We start from the raw sequence: 21,518 nt of genomic DNA, 5'->3' as shown, positions 1-21,518 counted from the left end.
TTAATGGCCAAAGAGAGTATTCTTCTTCCATGGGCCATGGTTTGATTAATGGTTCAACAGTTCAACTCTCTCTCTCTTATGTAAACTTTAAATCTTTCACCCTAGAAAAAAATAGTGGAATAAACCATAAATTAATCTAAGTCAACGTACAATAATGCATTTTGAATTTCAAATTATTGTAAGCTAGAATATATTTTTCTAGGAAAAAATAATGTATTTAAAATTCATATTACTTTTTATTATTTATGATGTTTATTATTTATTTTTTTACTACTTACAAAGTTATTTTTTACTATTTATGGATTCGTTGACATGAGTCCAAACCCAAACATTATTTTTGAGTGACTTATTTATCTATGTTTGACTTTTTGTTAATTAATTTAATAATTTAATTTTTGAGTGACTTATTTATCTATGGTCTATCCATACTGGATTTATATTGGATTGAGCCAAATTGAACCAATATCTAGTGCCTTGATAGAAGATAAGAATACATGTGTCAATGGCCCAGTTCTCGGTTGGAACCAATCTATATTAAAACCAATTTGAACAGATTGGATGGTCCAGACATTGAATTGGACTGGTCCGAAATGGTCCAAAGTATTCATCGAATTGGATTGGACCTAGTCCATCTATAATGGACTCATATTGGAATGGATCGAACAATTCTTGTCCATATTTATAGTTGGGCAAAAGTTAGGTTTTGGTTGGAAAATTTAGGTTTGTCATTAATTTGGTTTAGGCTAAGGTCCATATTTACAATTGGGCACAAGTTAAGTTTTGGTTGGCAAATTTAGGTTCCACATTTAGAGTTAGTTATGTATTGGCCCTAGGGGTGTAAACAGATCGAATTCGAATCAAATCAAGCAATATTCAAATTCGAACCCAATTAGAAAATTTGATATTCGAATTTGATTCAATATCTGATGGATATTGAAAATTTATATTTGAATTTGATTCAAATTCTACCAATTAATTATTTTAGGTAATTAATAAATATATAAAATAAATATTTTATTTATATAAAGTATAAAAATTTTAATTATTTCATATATTATATATAAGAATTAAATAATTAGTCAAATTCGGATATTTATTTAATCGAATCAAATCATATCCGAATTCGATTCGATTATGTTGAATCTCGAATTTGAAATCGGATTTTCGAATAACGTTGACACCCTAATTAGCCCTTAACCTAATGCAATCCATTTAATTTATTGAGAGAAAAAGAGGGTTGAGAGAGAGAGTGAGAGAAGAAGAAGAAGAAGAAGAAGAAGAAGAGAGTTTTAAGAATGATCTTATTGAAGATAGTAATGATTGACTTTATTTGAGACAATTGGGACTCAAGAGAGTTTTTATTTTGAATTTTTATATTTTTTATCGTTTAATTTAAAAATAAATAACCACATGTGTGAGAAATGAGAGGAGGAGGTTCATGTGACTTTGTTCAAAAATGTATTTCTTTAAGAGAAAATATAGTAGCAATGATTCACCAAAGTTTTTATATATTTTCAATTCTTTACATATAAAATAGTAGAAAAAATAATTTTCTTTACTTTTTTAGTTACCAAGCTTTGAATTTATTCCTTTTTATATAGCTTAAATATTATGAGTACATAAAATGGTGGCTTATGGTATGTTCTTTGGCTAGTTGTAGTAGAGACTTGAGATCAAATCTTGCTGCCATCACTAAGGCTAGGGGATTGGGTGGCCCTAAGTGCTTTTATACTACATTTTTTATTGAACCTGAACAATCCATGAAAAAATCTACATTGAATTAATAAAAGAAAAAAGAAAAGCCTGATAACCCATGGAATGGAGCAATGGTTTTTTTAGACTTTTGTGGGAAAAGAAGAACTGGTTCACCCCATTTAGTTTGAGTCTAAGCTAAGGTTCATATTTAGAATTGGACCTTAAGGGGTGTGTGTGCATGTGTGTGTGTGTGAGAGAGAGAGAGAGTTTTAATTTTGAATACCCATAAGAGTTTTAATTTTGACTTGTTATATTTTTAATGATTTAATTTAACTTAAAAATAAATATGCACATGTATGTGTGAGAAATGAGAAGAGGAGGTACATGAGAGCTCTATGGTGAGAGGACCCCTCACATCTCCTCTTTCCTCTTTCTATATATATGGATAATGGGCGGGGACAGCATTGACGCACCATGCACTTGAGGTCCACCATTCATGCTCATCCCATTTATTTTGTCCTAATGTCCTTGTTTCCCACCATTACCAAGAAACCATTTATATTGATTTCCTTGGTTGTAGAATTTGGAGTCGTTCCTCATAGTGTCTCACACCAACTTCACAATGCTTTCAGCCGTATATTGAGAGCATCTCCCATATTTGATTTTATCATTCATGGGAAGATGTTCCCAATGCATGGCTGCATATCCTATAAGGTTGGTGTGAGGCACATTTTGTGAGGAACAAATACGTATTCATTTTGTAAGCGTAAATAGAGTGATGAGAGGGGGAGGAATGTTAATGTTTTTTATTTTATTTTTATTTTTTACATTGTGATCCAAAACAAGTTTCAGCATAATATAATAAAGATATGTCTAGTAAGCAGATATTCAAGATGTCAATTTAATGATCATTCTATATATGGCGTAAGAATCAAGGGGACCGATTTTTTTTCTTTTTATTTTGCATCAATGGGGTGGATCATTTGGGTGTCCCACCCCATAAGTCGTTATTATATTAACATGTATTTTATGTATTTAATTATTGGGTCACGAGTTGGCATGCAAGCATCAAAATGTGACAAAGTTTAGGACCAGGTTGGTTACAATGCAATTTTATTTGTATTAGTACAAATGCATGGAAGTGCAAATGAAAAAAAAAATGTAAATTTTTATTTAATTTTGTTTTGTGCTTTACTTTATTCTGCTTCATGTCATAATTTACTTCATTTGTACTGAAACCAAATAAAATAAGTTAAAAATTGAAACAAAAATATCTCAGAATTTATACTCAAATCACTTGCACTGCCATAGTTTTGCAACAGTATAAATTTATTTGCATTGCTACCAAACACAGCCTTAGGTTATGATGAATGCCTTAGATTAATTGTCACGCCATAGGATATTTCTTAGTGTTATCATATTTTTTCTTTGTTAGTTTTATTTATTCTATTTCTATTAATACTAGTTGGGACCCATGCAATGCACAAGTTTTGATAAGCGTAATTGAAGCACAAGGAATTCTATATTATTCTCAATTGAGCCAAATTAGTCCAATTCAAGCATTATTTTTTGTTTTATATATTTGGAATTTAGACAGTACCAAAATCCAAGTTGTATACCTAGTGAGAATGCCTAATCTTGTAATACTTTTTATTAAATTTAAACGGAATTTAAATAGATAATAGATTTAAAATTAATACAAAAAATAGCTAGATTGACTTATGAGACTTAGTTTAGTTTTTTTTAGGAAGCTAGGACACGGCTGATTAACTTGAGCTTGAGTATTAATGTAACAATCAAGCCTAATGCACCTATATCACCCTGCAAATCATTGTTTGTTTGAGAGAAGAAACAAATGAGAAAAGTTGGGAGCTATTGATGATAAAGAAAAAATAATATGGTATGAAAGCTGGCAAGGTAGATAGATATACTATTCATGCATCTAGATGATGATAATCTTAGGGGACATTTTGGCAAGTCTTTTCATGTGGTGTTTCGGGCTGTTCAAAGCTTGGAAGATCAAAGTTTGGTTTTTCTTTGTTTGGCAATGAAAGATTGGAAGATGGAAAGACCTATGTCCTAAAAAGTTAATGAAAGCCCAAAGTGGCAAAAAATTTAGAAGTTTCAAACAAAGCTTCTCCTATCTTTTTGTGCCTAAAATCTTTTATTAATAGCCTGATAGACCATGACAGATTAGGATGCTTACCATGCTGTCTATATCTTTAAAGGCACGACCCCAAAAGCTCATTATGTCTTTTGGCCATTTGAGATATTGGAAGGTCTTCCTAAAAAGACATGCAAACAACACCTTAATAATCTTCTATATATGTTGCTATTCCATAATCCATATGTTGGGTAGGTCTAATAGGGCCAACCTTCAATTAGGTTGTTGGTTTTTTTTTTCATTGAAAACTCTTAGTGATAAACATCTTTAGGTGGTTCTAGTCATACCCTTAATTTGTCCCACCAATAACATCATTATCATCATTATCATCATCATCATCATCCAAGTCTTATCCCAATTATTTAGTGGCGCTTGAATCATCTCATATACATACACACACACACACACACACACACACACACACATATATATATATATATATATATATATGAAATGGATGCTCTCTGCTTCCAAGAAATGGAATCTACTCGTGCGAGTAGATCCCACATGAGAGTAATTATTACAGTAATTTAATGATTACTGATTATTACAGTAGTTTATAAATATATGATTAGTGGTTATAATTAATAATTATTGTTATTAAAAAATACTGTTAATAAATTTAGTAACCTGATTTTAATAATTACTGATTATTACAATAATTTAATAAATATATAATTAGTAATTATAATTATTAATTATTGTTATTATAAATATTATTAATAAATAGATATTTACTTTTGTTTTACTATAAATTAAAATTATAAATACTATTACTAAATTTAGTAGTTATTGTTATATTAAAAATGTTATTAAAAGTATTGCTATTGATTATTTAGTAAAATATTATAATTACTGACTATTACTGATAAATACTATCAATTTATTTTAATTTTGGTAATTATTTAATTTAATGAATATTGTTAATAAATCCTATTCATAAATTTATTAATTACTATCATATTAAAAATAACTAAATAATATTATTAAAACTATCATTAATGATTATTTAATTAAATAGTATAATTACTTTCTATTATTGATAAATGTTGTTAATAATGTTCTGAGAACCGATGGTTCGACCGTCCGATTCAAACGGATGGCCTGTTTTGACAACAAAAATTACAAGCAAAAAATTATGGAACCGTTCTGATCACTGGTTTTCAGGTTGATGTTTTGATCATCCGGTTTGAACGGACACTCCATTCTAACAACAAAAATTATAAGCAAAAAATTGAGTTTGTGGGGTCTATTAAGTAGTATGAGACGTGTTATGTCATTCGAGCATGTGACTCATACAACCCGAAAATGGAACTGTTCAGGCCACCGATTTTTGGGTCTACGATTCGACCATTCAGTTCAAATGGATGACCCATTCTGACAACAAAAAATTACGGAACCATTATGGCCACCGATTTACGGGTTGACGGTTTGGTTGTCTGATTCAAACGAACAACCCATTTTGACAACAAAAATTACAAGCAAAAAATTGAGTGTGTAAGGTTCATTGAGCAGTATCATACATGTTATGTCATTCGAGTGTGTGACTCATACGACTCAAAAATGGAACCATTCTAGCGCCACTAGTTTTTGGGTCGATGATTCGACCATCCTGTTCAAATAAATGGCCTATTCTGACAACAAAAATTAAAAAAATAAAAGAATGGTCAAAAACATTGAACAGGTCAACGAGTTGACAGTTTGACCACTCAGGTCAATGGGTCGTTGACCGATTGAACGGTTTTTTGCCAAGGATCGGTATTGGGGTAAAACGGAACTGGTTGCTTGGATGGTTCCCAATTAAAAAAATAAAAAAACGGATGACCTGTTCTAACAACAAAATTTACATGCAAAAAATTGAGTGTTTGAGGTCCATTAAGCAGTACCATATGTGTCATTTGAGCGTGTGACTCATACAACCTGAAAACGGAACCATTCTGGCCACCGATTTTCGAGTCAACGGTTTGACTATTTGGTTCAAACGGATGGCCCATTCTGATAACAAAAATTAAAATAATAAAAAATGATCAAAAACCATTGAACGGGTCAATAGTTTGACCACCTTGGTCAATGAGCCATTGACCAATTTAATGATTTTTGGCCAGGGACTGGTCAACAGGTCGACGGCTTCGTTCGCAAGGCCCCTCCGCTAGTTTCTTACTATTCTACAAAAAATAAAGAATTATTTCCTATTACTTCCACTCATGTTCTTTTTGGTTTATGTTTAACCCTTTTATCCCCTTCAACTTGTAACAACTTACTTCTTAAGGGTGCTATTGATGGCCTTTTATCAAGGTTTTAAAAACTAACCCGAAAATGAACCATTCTGGGCACCAGTTTTTGGGTTGGCGGTTCGACCATCTGAGTCAAATGGTTTGAACGGTTCAAACATCTTACCCATTAGATTGGAATATTAGGGTATAATACGTATACTATATAAGAGAAAATAAGGTTTGAATGAGAGAGATTTGAGAAAAATGTTAGTTGAAAGAAGAAGAAGAAGAAGAAGAAGAAGACTTGTAGGTTGCAACGGCAATAGTGATGGTGACGACGAACTACAGCAGCAACAATGGCAACAATGGTGGAAAACTAGCGGTGAAAGTAGATCTAATATTTCTCGGTCTCAGATCTCACTCTCTCTCACTGTCTTACACATCTTAGATCTCTCTCATCGTCTTGCTCATATCTCTTTCACACATCTCAAATCTCTCTCACCATCTCGCATGAGAGAGACAAATTTGTGCAAATATGAGATTTCTCAGTTTTTAAAACATTGTCGCAAACCGTTCTTTGGGTCGAACGGTTCAATGGTCAAACCATCCAAGTTTATGGTTTGTTGACTAATTCAATGGTTTTGACCAAATACCAGGTTTGGGGTAAAACAGAATCGGTCACCTGAACAGTTTCCAGTCCAAACGGTCCAACCGTCTAGGTCAACGACGGATTGAAAACATTGCCTTTTATAATCTATACACATGATAAGCATCTTAGTCTACTTTCTCTCATTTTATCGCCTAATGGAACTCTTCCTAGGTTCCTTTGAATGCTTTCATTTTCCTATCTTACCTTTTCTAGTTTTTTCATTCTTCATATACATTTTTACAACACTCATTTTTTTGGAGCTTTTTTTAGGGAAAATTCCTGATTAGTACCCTATTTTGTGCCTAGTGCCAGTTTGGTCTTCAAACTTTAAAACCTGCCAATTCAATACCCAAACTTTCAAAATGTTCCAATCCAATACCTACTATTAACTAGTCGTTAAATGGCATGTGAAAAGACACAAATGCCCTTTGGGTGTTATATAATTTTCTTTATTAACCATCCAAATGCCCTTCTCAAAACTAAAGCATTGTTTATCTTCTTCTTCCTCAAGATGATGAAAAAATGTACAATTTTGTATGGGAATGGTAATGATTTGGCTCCTAGAAAAACCAATTGACTCCCCTCAATTCCCTAACTCACAAATGTAGCAAGTATTGAAACTCTAGCGGGTTTGGGTTTGTTCACCATTTCTTTGGTTCAATCTTAATTAATTCCTAAGGCTGCGTTTGGAAGAGGTGTAAAACATCATCAGTGTATTTACACTGATGACATTTTACACTAAACCTTAAATATATTTGACCGTTGTATTTTGAAATCGATGTAAAAAATGGTTTAAGTTTTACATCGATAAAATTGATGTAGTTTTTACATCGATTACCGATATAAAACTTTAAATGTGATGAGATTTTACATCTATGATCGACATAAAACTACACTATCCAAACGCATGCAAAACTGAACTAGAGTGTAGTTTGATGTCAATAATTATTACACTTGTTTACCAAACATGTACAAAATCAAACCGATCTAAAATTTACATCGGTTATTCATTTACATCACATCCAAATACAAACTAAGGAATAAATGATGAACAGAATAATTTTAATATTTTCAAAAACTTTAAATCGCACATATAATCACGTGATATACATAACTAATGGCTGATTAGTTAAAAATGTTGATTTAGACATAATAAAGGAATCAAACCCATCTTTGAATAATGTCGACATAAAAAAGTTGGCATTCATATATGATAATAATTTCATCTTTAGCCATCTATCTCTGTGCATTGTGGGACCTATCAAGAGGAAGGTGTTGTACATCTATGGTCCTGGCTCCAACAACTAGAGCTTTTGTTAAGCTTTCAATAATATTAACCTGTAGACAGCGTGAATTCTACTCTGACCACAAGAGTAGAGAAGAGAGGTCAATTCTATTCCTAAGCACGAGCATGTGTGCTGATGTGTAGCTCATTGTGACACTAGCAAGTGCACTAGCCGTTCAAGTAATAAAGTAGTGAGTGAAGTATCGTTCCCACGAGGATTTAGGAAACAATTACCAATACTAAATTGAACATTTCTTATCTGATCAACAAATAAATCAAAACTCTAATGAAAGCTAAGAAATCCTAAATTAAAATCTATCTAAATCATTGGTCCAATTGCCTTCAATTCAGGTTAGAAGAGTAAGCAGTAAATGTCAATCTCAGAATTCAGCAATCTATCAATTTGGATCATTCGAATGAATCATGATTGAGCCTTGGTTTGGTGAAACCCCAAGGTCATGAACAGCCTCTCTCAAGCGCATGTTCATCCTATGCATGAGTGACGGTTCTTCTATCTCTAGCAAGAATCTAATCCCCATGCATGCATTTCTTCAAACACTTCTAAGGCATCAATTCAAATCTGAATTGATCACCAACTGAATTGTGCAAGTTATCTCTAACCTTGCACTCAATTCAGTTCTTGAATAGTAGATCTGAATTCCTAGAGTCTCTCTCAAGCACTCTAGGAATTCCAAGCTGTAGATTAATTCGCCCAATCTGAAATTTGCAGATCTGAATTCTCTTTCAAGCAATTCAGATCTTGCAATCTCAGATCTGAGAATTCAGATCTGAGTTTTGAAGGTTAGTTGGCCGAATTGATCTGCAATCACACCCTTATTCAAGAAACTTCAAGTACAATGCATGATCATTTGAATGAATCAAAAAGAATTAGATTGCTGAACTGAAATTTTACAAGCTGAAATACATCAAGGAAGAATGGAAACAAGGAGAAAGAAGAAAGAACATATAACTAAGAAACTGAATTCAAATCAAAAGAGAATGAAACTACAAATGATTTATTACAAAAAATCTTTGAATCACAATCCCTCAATTCGAACTCACCTTCTTCTTCTAGCTTGCTTGTCTTGAACTTCCTTCAGCCCTTCTTCTTCTTCTTCCTTGCGCCTAGCCTTCTTCTCTTCTCTTCTCTCAAGGTGGCTGAACCTCTAAGAGTGGGAGAGCCTTTCTCTCAAGCAATTGAACAACTTTCTCCCCTCCTAGAGGCCTCCTTATATAGTTTTTCAAGGGGGCTCTTGCCCCTTCTTGAAGCCTCTAGAATGGGGTGTATTACACCCCTCATGAACCTTCTAGAGTGCTCCCTCCTTCTCTTCAAGAAACTCCTAGAAGTTGCCGCCCCTAGCTCCCTTTGGGCTGCTATTTGGGCTACAACTTAGCTTGCTTTTGAGCTCATGTGGGCTACACTCTAGGCTGTTATTTGGGCTAAAAATGGGCCTTCCTTCTTGCTAGGCTTCTTCCCTTGGATTTTCCAAAGAGTTTCACTTGCTCTTCTTGGGCCGAATGAAATTCTCTTGCTTTCATGGCTGGGCCGGGCTGAACTTGATAAATTTTGGGTTTTCTTTTCTTGCTTTTGCCTTCTTTTTGTTGATTTGGCTCCCCCTGAAATCTTTCTTGCAATCAAGTTAAAATAGGGCAAAATTTAATTAAACCATCATAAAATTTCATGCAAAAACCTCATAAAATATAGATAAATTGTAGGTTCATCATGTGCCTAGAAAATAATTCATTAATTTTATTAATTTTTATATAGATAAAAACTAAAATCTGTATCAAATATGAAATTAGGTCCCACACCCTCTCCTCACATCACTTTTCTCTCTCTCTCAACCCCCTCTAGTATTGCTAACTGATAAAGGAAAATTTGGCCCGACCTCTTTATTATGAGACACGTGGCAGAAACGACAGTTCGGCAAAAGGGGTCAAGCCTAGGCAGCAAGGGCACACTCCGCCGAACTAACCCACCTTGTAACAGCTCGGGGTAGACTTCGCCCAACTGCGCCTTGTAACAGCTCGGGATAGACTTCGCCGAACTACCACCTTGTAACAGCTCGGGGTAGACTTCGCCGAACTGATCGCCTTGTAACAGCTCGGGATAGACTTCGCCGAACTACCACCTTGTAACAGCTCGGGGTAGACTTCGCCGAACTGCCACCTTGTAACAGCTCGGGGTAGACTTCGCCGAACTGCCACCTTGTAACAGCTCGGGACACACTTCGCCGAACTGACCCACCTTGTTACAGTTCAGGATACCTCCGAGCTCAAGACCACCTCGCTCAGCACTTCGCATCATCTTCTAGGTACCAAAGCCAAACAAGTCGTACCATGCCTGGCACCAGGGAATTCCGTGCCCGAGGGCGCCACGCCTGACTGACTTGGGATCTGACGTTTTGGCAGCAGCACTCTAAACGGCCACCTGCCACCGCCACTGACGCCGCCATCTCCAGTTAGACGGTTAGGCAGTGACGGTTCTGTCTCACCAGAAGGGACAACAGCCGAGTTGACAAGCGCTAGAGTAATCATACCCGATCTGACAAAGGCCTCGGGACGAGTACGCGAAGCGACTATAAGAGCCCCCTGCCCCCCGATAAGAGAGGTATGCAAAAACTTTGCGCTATCTGGTATTACCTTGCTTTTGAAAGATTCTAACTTAAGCTTCGGAGCCTCTACACCGGGTTCCCCCCGGAGCTTTCCCATCTCTCCCGTTTCAGGATCCCTGCTACCTCGTTCGAAAGCAAGGCAGTGGACAGCTAAGACCAGCCGGATCGCGCTCCATCAATTGGCGCCGTCTGTGGGAAACGCTTCAAAAAGCCTCCCTCCAAACTTCGATACCCCCTTTCTTCTTTAAAAATCCCAATACTCATGGCCTCCTCCAGCAACACCGGACGTGGCACGGAGACAAACGCCACCGGGGAGCAACTTCAGGTCCCCGTAGTGTGCGTTGGACAGTTCACCATCCCCCTTTCGGCGGATGGGATCCCCATCCTAAACACGCCACAAGCAGTGGCACCCGTAAACCCTCCTACCACAAACGTCCCCTTTTATCTCCCCATTGAGACAACTTTCACTGAACCAACTGCCGTCCCCCTGGCAGCTAGCCAAGACCGGTTGGAGGACCTGGTGCAGTGCATGCGGGCAATGCAAGCCCAAATGCAACAGTTCCAGCAACACCAGCTTCACCAGCACCAAGTGCTGCACAACATCTCCCAGTATCACTACCAACAGCAGTTCCCCCAACTGCCACTGAACCAACCACTACTTCCACCTCGCCACCCCGCTCTGAGGCCGGTCAAGGCCTCCCCGCAGGATGGGCGCCCCCGCCAGGCGAAGGCCTCCCGGCCCCAAAACCACCCCAACAGCCAGGCCTCGTCTCCAGGCCGAAGAGAGAGAAATGTCATCCCCGCCTCGCAACCCGTGGGTGGGTCGGGAACCTCGCCCGCGAGGTCGGCACCCCGACGCTCCAAGCCCGAGCTCTCGCTCACCGAAAATCGATTCAGTGCCCTGGCGGCGGACTACCAGCACTCCGGGCCCATCAAGGTCGGTAACACGGAGGGCAGCAGCGCCAGCACAAGGCCCGCTCAACGGCGAAGGCGCCGGCGAAGCCGCCAGACCGCCACCCGCGCCTTGTCGGAAGTCAGAGGCAAAGCCACGAGCTCGGACGAGGTAGGAGCTACCCTGGCTCTCTTCGTTCCTTCCCCCCTCGCATCGGAACTCCCGGCGGTCCCCTTACCCAGAGACTTCAAACTCCCACCTCTAGACAAGTACGACGGGTCCTTCGACCACAACGACCACGTTGACGCCTTTCAGTCGCAAATGCACCTCGCCAGGGCTAGCGAATCGTGCATGTGCGTGGCCTTTATCACCACCCTCAGGGGGGTAGCCCGCACTTGGTACAGGAACCTGGCCCCCGGGTCGATAAAGTGCTGGGCCCAGTTCGTGCAAGTCTTCACCACGCACTTCGTCACCAGCCGACGGTGCCCCATAACAGAGGAAAGCATCTTCGGAGTGGTCCAAAGAGAAGGAGAGTCTATTCGAGGCTACATCAAGCGGTTCAACAAGGCATGCTTGCAAATACCACGGTTGGACCCCGCAATGCAGCTCGCGGCGGCCAAAAGAGGGGTGACGCACAAAGAGTTCAAATGGCACATGGTGGCCAACCAGCCCGCGACCGTGGCTGAATTCCTCAAACTCGCGGATAAGTTTATGAGGACTGAGGAAGAGATCAACCAACGAACCGAAGGCGGAAACGAGAAAAGAAAGAGAGAAGGCGAGCTCTCCAACCCGATGAGTAGAAAAAACCCGACCCGGGAGCCGAAGCCGAACCAGTCCTTCCGGGCCCCCTTAGCAGTTCGGACGGACTACACGCCGTTGAACACGAGGCGGACAAAGATCTTAATGACGATCAAAGACGCTCCGTACGTTAAGTGGCCACCTCGCCTGAAAGGAAATCCGAACGATAGAAACAAGAATTTGTATTGTAGTTTCCATAGAGACCATGGTCATAGCACCGAACAGTGTAATAACCTCCGGGACGAGATAGAGGGACTCATCCGTCGCGGATACTTGAGAAATTTTGTACAGCACAACAATAACAATAAAGCAGGTCGGCAAGGGGAGCAAGAAAAGGATGCACCCGAGTCTAGCAACAGACCTGCCGAACCGTTGCAGAAGCAGCCTCCGGAAGAGAGGCCAGTTCGGGGAACCATCCATGTAATAGTGGGAGGATCCGTAGTAGCGGGGTGTACCTCGGCAGCAGCCCGGACTTCAGTTCGCGAAGTGGCCCTCGAAGAAAGGAACCCCCTAAAGAGACCAAAGACCGAAGAGCCAATCTTTTTCACGGAGGACGACGTGCGAGGAGTCCACTACCCCCATGATGGTGCGCTTGTCATTAAGCTAAGGATTAGCGATTTCGAGGTCAGGCGCGTGCTCGTAGATTCGGGCAGCTCAGCGGACATCCTCTTCAAATCGGCATTTGACCAGCTGCAGTTAAAGAGGAGCGAGCTGAAGCCCGCGAACACTCCCCTGGTAGGTTTCAGCGGAGAGGAAGTTAGGCCCCTCGAGAAAATAACTGTCCCTGTGGAAGTCGGCACATGGCCTTGTGCGGTCAGACTCAACCATGATTTCCTAGTAGTCGCGACCCCCTCCCCATACAATGCCATAATAGGGCGGCCGATCACGCATGTCCTACGGGCGGCGGTCTCCACCTACTATTTGGCCATGAAGTTCCCTACGGACTTCGGTATAGGGGTAGCGCGGGGCGACCAGCTCGAGTCCCGCAAGTGCTACGTTGCCGCCCTAAAGGGAAAAACCAAGACGGCCGACGACCTCGAGCTGGAGCGGCCGGTGGAGCAAGGTGAGGAGCGAGCTTCACCCACGGAGGAAACAGTCGCAATCCAGGCTTCAGCTATGGATCCAGCTCGCACACTAAGCATCGGAGCTTCCATCGAAGATCCCCTACGAGCCGAACTAGTAAGTTTTTTACTCCAAAATTTAGATATTTTTGCCTGGTCTGCGGCCAACATGCCCGGCATTAGCCCCGGACTGATAACTCACAAGCTTAATACTGACCCTGTAGTCAGACCCGTTAGACAGAAGAAACGCAACTTAGCCCCAGAACGCTGGAGAGCGGTCGACGAGGAGGTTGAGAAGCTCCTCGCAGCAAACTTCATAAGGGAAGTCCACTACCCGAGCTGTGTGGCCAACCCGGTGTTGGTAAAAAAGGCAAACAGCAAGTGGCGCATGTGCGTCGACTATACCGACCTGAACCGAGCTTGCCCGAAAGACTGCTTCCCCCTCCCCAGAATTGACCGCCTAGTGGACGCGACCTCGGGAAACGAGTTGATAAGCTTCCTGGACGCCTACTCGGTCTACAACCAAGTTAGGATGGACCCATCCGATGAGGAAAAAACCAGCTTCATTACCGAGTTCGGCCTGTATTGCTACAAAGTCATGCCCTTCAAACTAAAAAACGCCGAGGCAACTTTCCAAAGACTTGTAAATAAGCTGTTTCGGCCCCTGATTGGTACAAAGATAGAGTGCTATGTAGACGACATGGTCGTCAAAACTCAATTCTCACAAGAGTTAATACAAGACTTAGATTATGTTTTCCAAATCCTGCGACACTTTAGCATGAAGTTGAATCCCAACAAGTGTGTCTTCGGCGTCACCTCGGGCAAGTTCCTAGGCTACATTGTCAATCGGCGTGGTATTGAGGCCAACCCGGACAAAGTAAAAGCCGTTCTAGATATGAAATCACCTCGGAAAGTAAAAGAGGTCCAGAGGCTAAATGGCCGCATAGCCGCTCTAAGCCGCTTCTTATCCAAGCCAGCAGACCGCTGCCTACCCTTCTTCAAGGCAGTCAAAGGCAAAGGGTTCGAATGGACCCAGGACTGCCAGTTCGCGTTCGATGAACTAAAAGGTCACCTCGCTAGTATACCAACCTTAGCCCGGCCCGAGGTGGGCGAGGTCTTACAACTGTACCTCTCGGCGAGCGACGAGGCGGTCAGTTCGGTACTAATAAAGGAAACAGACCAGGTCCAACGACCCATATATTATGTTAGTAAGATTTTGCAGGGAGCAGAGGAAAGGTACCCGGAGATAGAAAAACTAGCATACGCCCTAGTAATAGCAGCTCGGAAACTCCGCTCGTACTTCCAGGCTCATACAGTCATCGTCCTAACTGACAAACCTCTCAGACAAGTTTTACTCAAACCCGAAGTCTCTGATAGACTGACGAAATGGGCCATCGAACTCAGCGAGTACGATCTCCAGTACAAACCGAGAACCGTTATCAAGGCCCAAGCTTTGGCAAATTTTATCGCCGAGTGCACTTTCAGCCACGAAGCCCCACAAGTCGAGCCCGAGGTCCCCATTTGCGGCGAACCCGGAGCTCCTGAGCCCATAGAGTTCGAACCCCGTGAAGTAGCATCCAGTGTGGCATCTCTCCTGATTAGGCGAAGAGCGAATTGGAATGAGGAGCCCTGGATCCTTCACGTGGATGGTTCCTCGAACCGGCAGGGCAGTGGAGCTGGAATAGTCTTGTGCGGCCCGAGCGGCACAAAAGTAGAGTACGCGCTACGCTTTGAGTTCGCGGCATCCAACAACGAGGCAAAGTACGAAGCGCTAATCGCCAGGCTGGACCTAGCACGAAAGTTGAAGGCAAAACACTTGGTCATCTGCAGCGATTCTCAGCTCGTGGTAAACCAAGTTACCGGCGAGTACGAAGCACGCGATCTCTCCATGATCGCATATTTGGCCAAAGTAAAAGAAGCCCTGCTCAACTTCCGGTCACACATCATTAGGCAAATCCCGAGGTCCGAAAACACTGAGGCCGATGCCCTGTCCCGGTTAGCCAGCACGAGTCACAACAATATGAGAACTGTGTACATAGAGGACTTACCTCGGCCTAGTATTCTCGGGGGGACAGAGGAGGTCGCTCCCATCTTAGAAGCAGAGTCGAGCTGGATCGATCCACTCGCGAGCTTCCTGATAGACGGAACCCTCCCTGTAGAACGCAATGCCGCCAAAAGGGTGCAGTGCCAGGCGGCCAAATATGTCATAATAGATGAACGGTTATACCGACGGTCGTACACGCTCCCCTATTTGCGGTGCCTGCGACCTACCGAAGCCGAGTTTGTACTCCGCGACACTCATGAAGGCCTGTGCGGCGGACACTTGGGGGGCAAAGCACTCGCCCAAAAGGCACTTCGACAAGGATACTACTGGCCAACGATGAAGGCAGAAGCTATCGAGCTCGTCAGAAAATGCGACAAGTGTCAGAAGCACGTTAACATCCACCATCAACCTGCCTCCGACCTCAAATACCTCGCCAGCCCGTGGCCCTTTGCACAATGGGGCATCGACCTCCTCGGGCCATTCCCACCAGCAGCAGGCGGGCGAAATTTCTTAGTTGTTGCGGTAGATTATTTTACGAAGTGGATAGAAGCCGAACCTCTGGCAACTGTTACGGCCTGAAACATACAGAACTTCTTTTGGAAGAACATAGTATGTCGCTTCGGATTACCTCGGATTCTAATTTCCGACAACGGCAAACAATTCGAGGATATCAAGTTCCAAGAGTGGTGCCAGGACATGGGGATTCGGCAAAATTTCACTTCAGTCGCGCACCCACAGGCAAACGGTCAGACGGAAGTAATGAACAGAGCCATCCTGCGCGGACTAAAAGCACGTCTGGATCGAGCTAAGGGATTGTGGGCCGAAGAGCTACCAAGTGTCTTATGGGCTCACCGAACGACCAAAAAATCAGCCACGGGAGAAACCCCCTTCAACCTCTCCTACGGCACTGAAGCGGTGATCCCGGCGGAAATCGAAATACCAACGTTGCGATTAGAAACATACGATGATCGGACGAACGGAGACGAGTTACGCACCAACCTCGACCTACTGGACGAGGTAAGGGACCTCGCGCACATCCGAACAGCGGCATACCAGCAGCAGGTAGCCCGCTACTACAATAGCAGAGTAAAGCGACGAAGCTTCCGAGTCGGTGACTTGGTCCTCCGGAAAATTATGGTGCCCGAACCCAGCGTCGGAAAGCTCGGACCTAATTGGGAAGGTCCCTATAAAGTAAAAACAGCGCTCGGGGGTGCATATGAACTCGAAACCTTGGAAGGCAAACGAGTACCCCGAACGTGGAACATCGTGAACTTGAGGCGATACTACCTATAAACCACCTAGCGAAGTGGACGAAGTCAGGCCGTGCCACAAGGCAAACCGAGGAACTTCAGCACATTATCAGCTCGGCAAAAAATCAGTTCGCGGCATAAAAGACCACGGAAATCTAAAAACCCGGCAAAGAAACAGCTCGGGGAAGATGAGCAAGGGGAAAAGGACTCCATTGCAAGAAACAGTACATTGGCAAAAAAGAAAAAAATTTACATGTCCGGAGCTACTTCTTCGCCATCGGAAGGCACTTCAACAACACCCGAAGGCCCTGCCTCTCCTTCAGAGTCCGGCTCGCCATCGGCAGCATTGGCCATCTCCTGAGTTATGCGCGAAGTGGTTATGGCACTTACATCGAGGTCAGGGTATGTATTCCGGATCATCCACCGGCTCAACTTGAACCCCCTCCTATAAGAGTCCACCATCAGATCGTCAAAACGCGGGGAGGCAATATAGTCTTCAACTGCCTTCTTTTTGGCATCTTCAATGCCTTGGGAGAAAATCTGTGTTCTCTCCCTAATGTCCTCCTGAAGATACTCGACTTGATGCTGCAAATCCAACTTCAAGTCCGCCATGTGCTTGACAACTTCCCCCATGGCCTCGGCGTCACACTGAGACCTCGCCTGTCTGGCCATCGCGACGCGAGCAACCTTTTCAGCAGCGTAAGCAGCCGCCTCAGCAGCCCGGGTATTTGCCTCTGCAGCACGGAAGGCTTCTTCAGCCGCATGAGCAGCAGCCTCAGCAGCTCGCGCCTGTCGCGAGCTCCTCTCCACTTGGGCAGCCAAGGCATGAATTGAAGAATTCACCTACCAAAAGAAACAAGTGAGCAAATAACAGCAGAAGCAACAGAATAAAAAAGGAAGACGGAATCTCACTTACCACCATGGCATGTGTTATGGCGCGGCAAGCGACCTGATTCAAGGGAAGATCGGTCCACGCCGCGACCTCCTCGGGGAAAGTAGCATCCCTACTCTTTTGAAGAGCGTAGTTTGGCATCAACACGCTCCTAAACTCCCCTTGAGCTCCCGAGCCTGAGGGCCCAGCCCGCGTATGAGCAGACCCGGAGTGAGGAGCACTTGAGTACGCAGGAGCGCCCGTATGAGTGGTTTCAGCGAAAGGCGCCCTGGCAGTCTCGTGCACCGGTGGAGTCACTTCGGGCTCCCTGGGCAGATCCTCTGTCGTATGGTCTGGGGCTTGGGGCTCCTCATCCAGGGGCAGCTCGGTACGAGTTCGCTTGGCGACCCGCTTCCTCCTCTTCATACCTTGGAACAAACGCCCGCCGCGAGTTCTCTCCGCATCCATCACACCTGTAGAACGAGTTCGACATCAGAAAAAATGAAGGAACAGAGCAAGCAAGAAACCGCATAGCCAGAAACCTACCCGAACTCAGGCCGGCTGCAAAAAGCTTAGCCTCCGTTAAGTAGTGGTGGCACTTTAAGCCTTGCCGTGCCCACTGCCGGAGACCCTTCACCGTCTCTTTATCAAGAGTTACGCCCAAGTCGGGAGCGGCCTCACCCCACCTGGTCTGAAAGGGCCATCCTTGTGCACTTTGCACGCCGAAATAGTCCCGCTTCCACGCCGGGACCTTGTTAGGGAGATCGTGCAGAAGCTTAAAACCCTGGCGAGGAGTAAGGTAATACGCCCGTCTCCCCCCAGGAAGAGGACCCGCCTGTCTCTTGAGCATCAAGATAGAGGAGAATATCTCTAAATCCAAGGGGAAATTCTACTCGCAAAAAGGGGATATCGTCCCCACCAGGTTCCGAATAGAGTTCGGATGAAGCTGGCCAATGGTGACACCGAAGTGGTTTATGACTTCGACGAGGAGGGGATGGAAAGGAAGTCGCAACCCTGCGGCGAGCTGCTCTCGAAAAATCACGATCTCGTCGGGACCGTGTTCCCAAGGAAAGCTACCCGAAGGAATGAAATATGTGTACCCCCCAGGAAGATTGTAGGACAGAAGTATGGATTGAAGCCCCTCAGGCGTCATGGTCGAAGGACCAAACCTGTCTAGCATCCGACCTCGGCGGGAGGTAGACGCCAAACTGCCCGAAGCAACTCGGCCCACTAGTTCATAGTCTTCAAGCTCCACCTCGGGGTCACTGAGGCAGTCTGGGGACACGGCTCGGTTGGTGGAACCTACGTCGGCCCTACTCGAAGAATCGTTTGAGCTATCAAAGCTAGACATTGGGGAAAAGATAGGTTCAAGAAAGTACTCGCCGGAAAGTTCGAAGAACAAGCTAAAGAACCGTGAAGACTATAACCAGCCTTGACGCGAGCTGGAAGAGAGACGCGAGTTGGAAGGTTGGACGCGAACTCGATAGACAACCGCAGAAGTGACAAACCAACCGGGGTCCCCCACTATTTATAGCTACAGTAACCAAGAATCGACCGTGCAGACTGAAGACGATCCGACGGCCCACGTTCTTACCAACCGCGCAACCCTTAAGGTCGAGATGTGATTTTTATTTGAAAGGTAAAATGAAATTTTTATTAAAAATAAAAAGAACAGGCTAATTACAAGCAAATCCAGGTTTTAAGATAACACCTGCCCAACAATCAGCAAAAACAAAATCAATAGAACAAAACAAGAGGGAACAAAAGAAAGCCCCTGAACACAGTATCTTTAATATCTTCTTCAAGCATTTTATCTTGTTGCTTTTTTCAACAATGATCTTCAAGCTCTTTTCTCTCTTGCTTTTTTTTTTTTTTTTGATAATTTTTTCCCTCTTGCTTTTTTCAAATGTTCCAAAGCCCTTCTGGCAAACTCCTCTCTGCCCAATAAAAGCTGACCTAAGCTCTTGCCTACATTAACATCCCTATCAACCAAACATTCAACCTCCACTCCCCCTCTTCTGAGTCTTGACCTTTGGCTCCTTGGAACTCTCAGCATTCATCATCTTTGAACTTTTATCCTCTGAACCTCTTTTATTTTAGGCTTTCTTATATTTGTTAGTAGAACCAACACCAACCAATCCATCTTTCAAACATGAGAAAACTTTTGACACATGTACAAGATTAAACTTGCTTTATTCTTTTACTTACTTCAATGTCTCTGGAGCAACATCATCCCTTTCCTTGATCTCAGAAATCCTTCTTTGGCTTAAATCAACTCCAAGCCTTCAAACTAGGACTTCAATCTTAAACACTCTTCTTGAACTTCTGGTCCACTGTTCTCTTCTTTTGTACCTGCTTCCTCTAAATAACTGCTTGCTTCCAACCTATTAGCTTCACCTCCTTCGAGATCCCTCCTCTCCTCCCCTTCTGAGTCCTTTCTTCTCCACTTGCTTTAATACACGTACTTTAAAGAAAATGTGAGTTGAAGCTTGAACCTTGGTCATTTGCTTTAAAAATTAAGGAACTAGCCATTTATCCACCACATTCAAGTGTGTAATTGTCTGTAAAGTATATTAGATAATAGTACTTATGTAGTTATGTGACCTGCAGTATATGTAGCGTCATCACGGTTTGACCTTGGTTGAACCTCTAACCTGTGAACCTCTCTCCCTTTTCCAGTTCTACGCTCTGTCTGGTTCTCTGAACATTGCTAAAAGGATAATTCAACTGAAAAGTAATATGCTTTTTGAACTGTGAGAACATTGCTCTGCCTCTTGCTTTCGGTTCTGCTAAATCTTCCTTTTCCCCTATTCAATAGAATATTATTTCTTTTATTTATGTCATTAATGCTCCTCACAGTTGTGTTGTTTCATTTATAAAAAGCACACCAATTTGTTTTGCTGAACTAAAATGAGTCTTTGAATCATACGAACAGCTTAAAGTACACAACAGCTGCCCAGGTGAGCTAGCTGATGTGGTGAAGCAGTTGGAGCAAGCAACTGGGTCAGTGGCAGTAGGTCAGATTGGTCGATCAGTGATTCTTTACAGGCCTAGCATCTCCAAATTGAAGGCAGAGGAGAAAAAGAAACAGAATGAAAGACAAAGAGCCTTTATAAGAAGAGGATCAACATTGAGACCTACAGAGCCTGTAAATGTTATTCTAAGTTCAAAAACTTGAAGTGTCTCATTAGTTTAAAAAAAAAAATCCAAGTTTATCTTTGTTACAGAGAAATTTGTACCTGAACCTTTTTCTCATTTAATTGCAGAAGAAAGAACAAGTACGGAGATTATCTGGTCATGGCCATCGTGGAAGTAGCCGGCATTGAATTCTTGATACTGTTTCTGTCGCATAATCTGGAGCTGATCGATGCTGCCAATATGGTAAAAAGAAGAAAGAAAAAAGAAAACATAATAGAATTGTAATATTATTCTTGGGTCTTCTGGAAACAAAAATCTACTTGTCAAGGGAACACACATTTGGTCAAGTGGGTCTTGGCTCATTGGTGGTGAATTCAGTTTAGGAGTTGGAAAGCAATGGGGATAGGTGCTAAGCATGATTCAATGATGTCTCGGTTATTTATTTATGACTTGGCTTGGGCTAGTGTTAATGATGATATAGGACTGTTTTTGTCACTATTCCTCCTCCCTTTTCATTCTTTCTTTTTTGTTGCAATGTAAAAAAAAGTGAATAACAAGAGACACGAGAGATACAAGAAACACAACAAATAAGAGACCCAAAGAACACCCTGCCCAAGTGCCCATTGCAGCATTGCTCCCTTCCGCCAAAATTGCCAACCATTTTGGTGGATAGCAATGTGGTTTGCAGTTGCAGCATTGCCCAAGTTCCCATCGCTACAGCAAGGCTTTCAACATTTCCTATCCCAGGGTATGCTAAACAACGCTTGTCATCTTTCATTAGGCTCAGTTTGTAAGGAGTATAAATACAAATTTGTAGAGTGTAAAACCTTATATTTTGTATTA

At 42.7% G+C, this 21,518-nt stretch overlaps 1 long non-coding RNA gene across 1 annotated transcript; it reads left to right on the top strand.

Annotated features, from left to right (window-relative positions):
- The first annotated feature begins 20,496 nt into the window (after nt 1–20,496).
- On the top strand, nt 20,497–21,173 carry LOC148849125 (uncharacterized). Its single transcript, XR_016100554.1, has 2 exons — nt 20,497–20,685; nt 20,804–21,173. It is a non-coding gene; the product is annotated as an uncharacterized LOC148849125 (long non-coding RNA).
- Nucleotides 21,174–21,518: the final 345 nt, after the last annotated feature.

The sequence above is a fragment of the Nelumbo lutea genome, chromosome 6 (genome assembly GCF_056320005.1).
Source record: "Nelumbo lutea isolate HS-2025 chromosome 6, American lotus-T2T, whole genome shotgun sequence".
NCBI classification, from domain to species: Eukaryota; Viridiplantae; Streptophyta; class Magnoliopsida; order Proteales; family Nelumbonaceae; genus Nelumbo; species Nelumbo lutea.
Note: the sequence above shows the minus strand (reverse complement) of the source record. Positions and strands in the feature narration are given on the sequence as shown.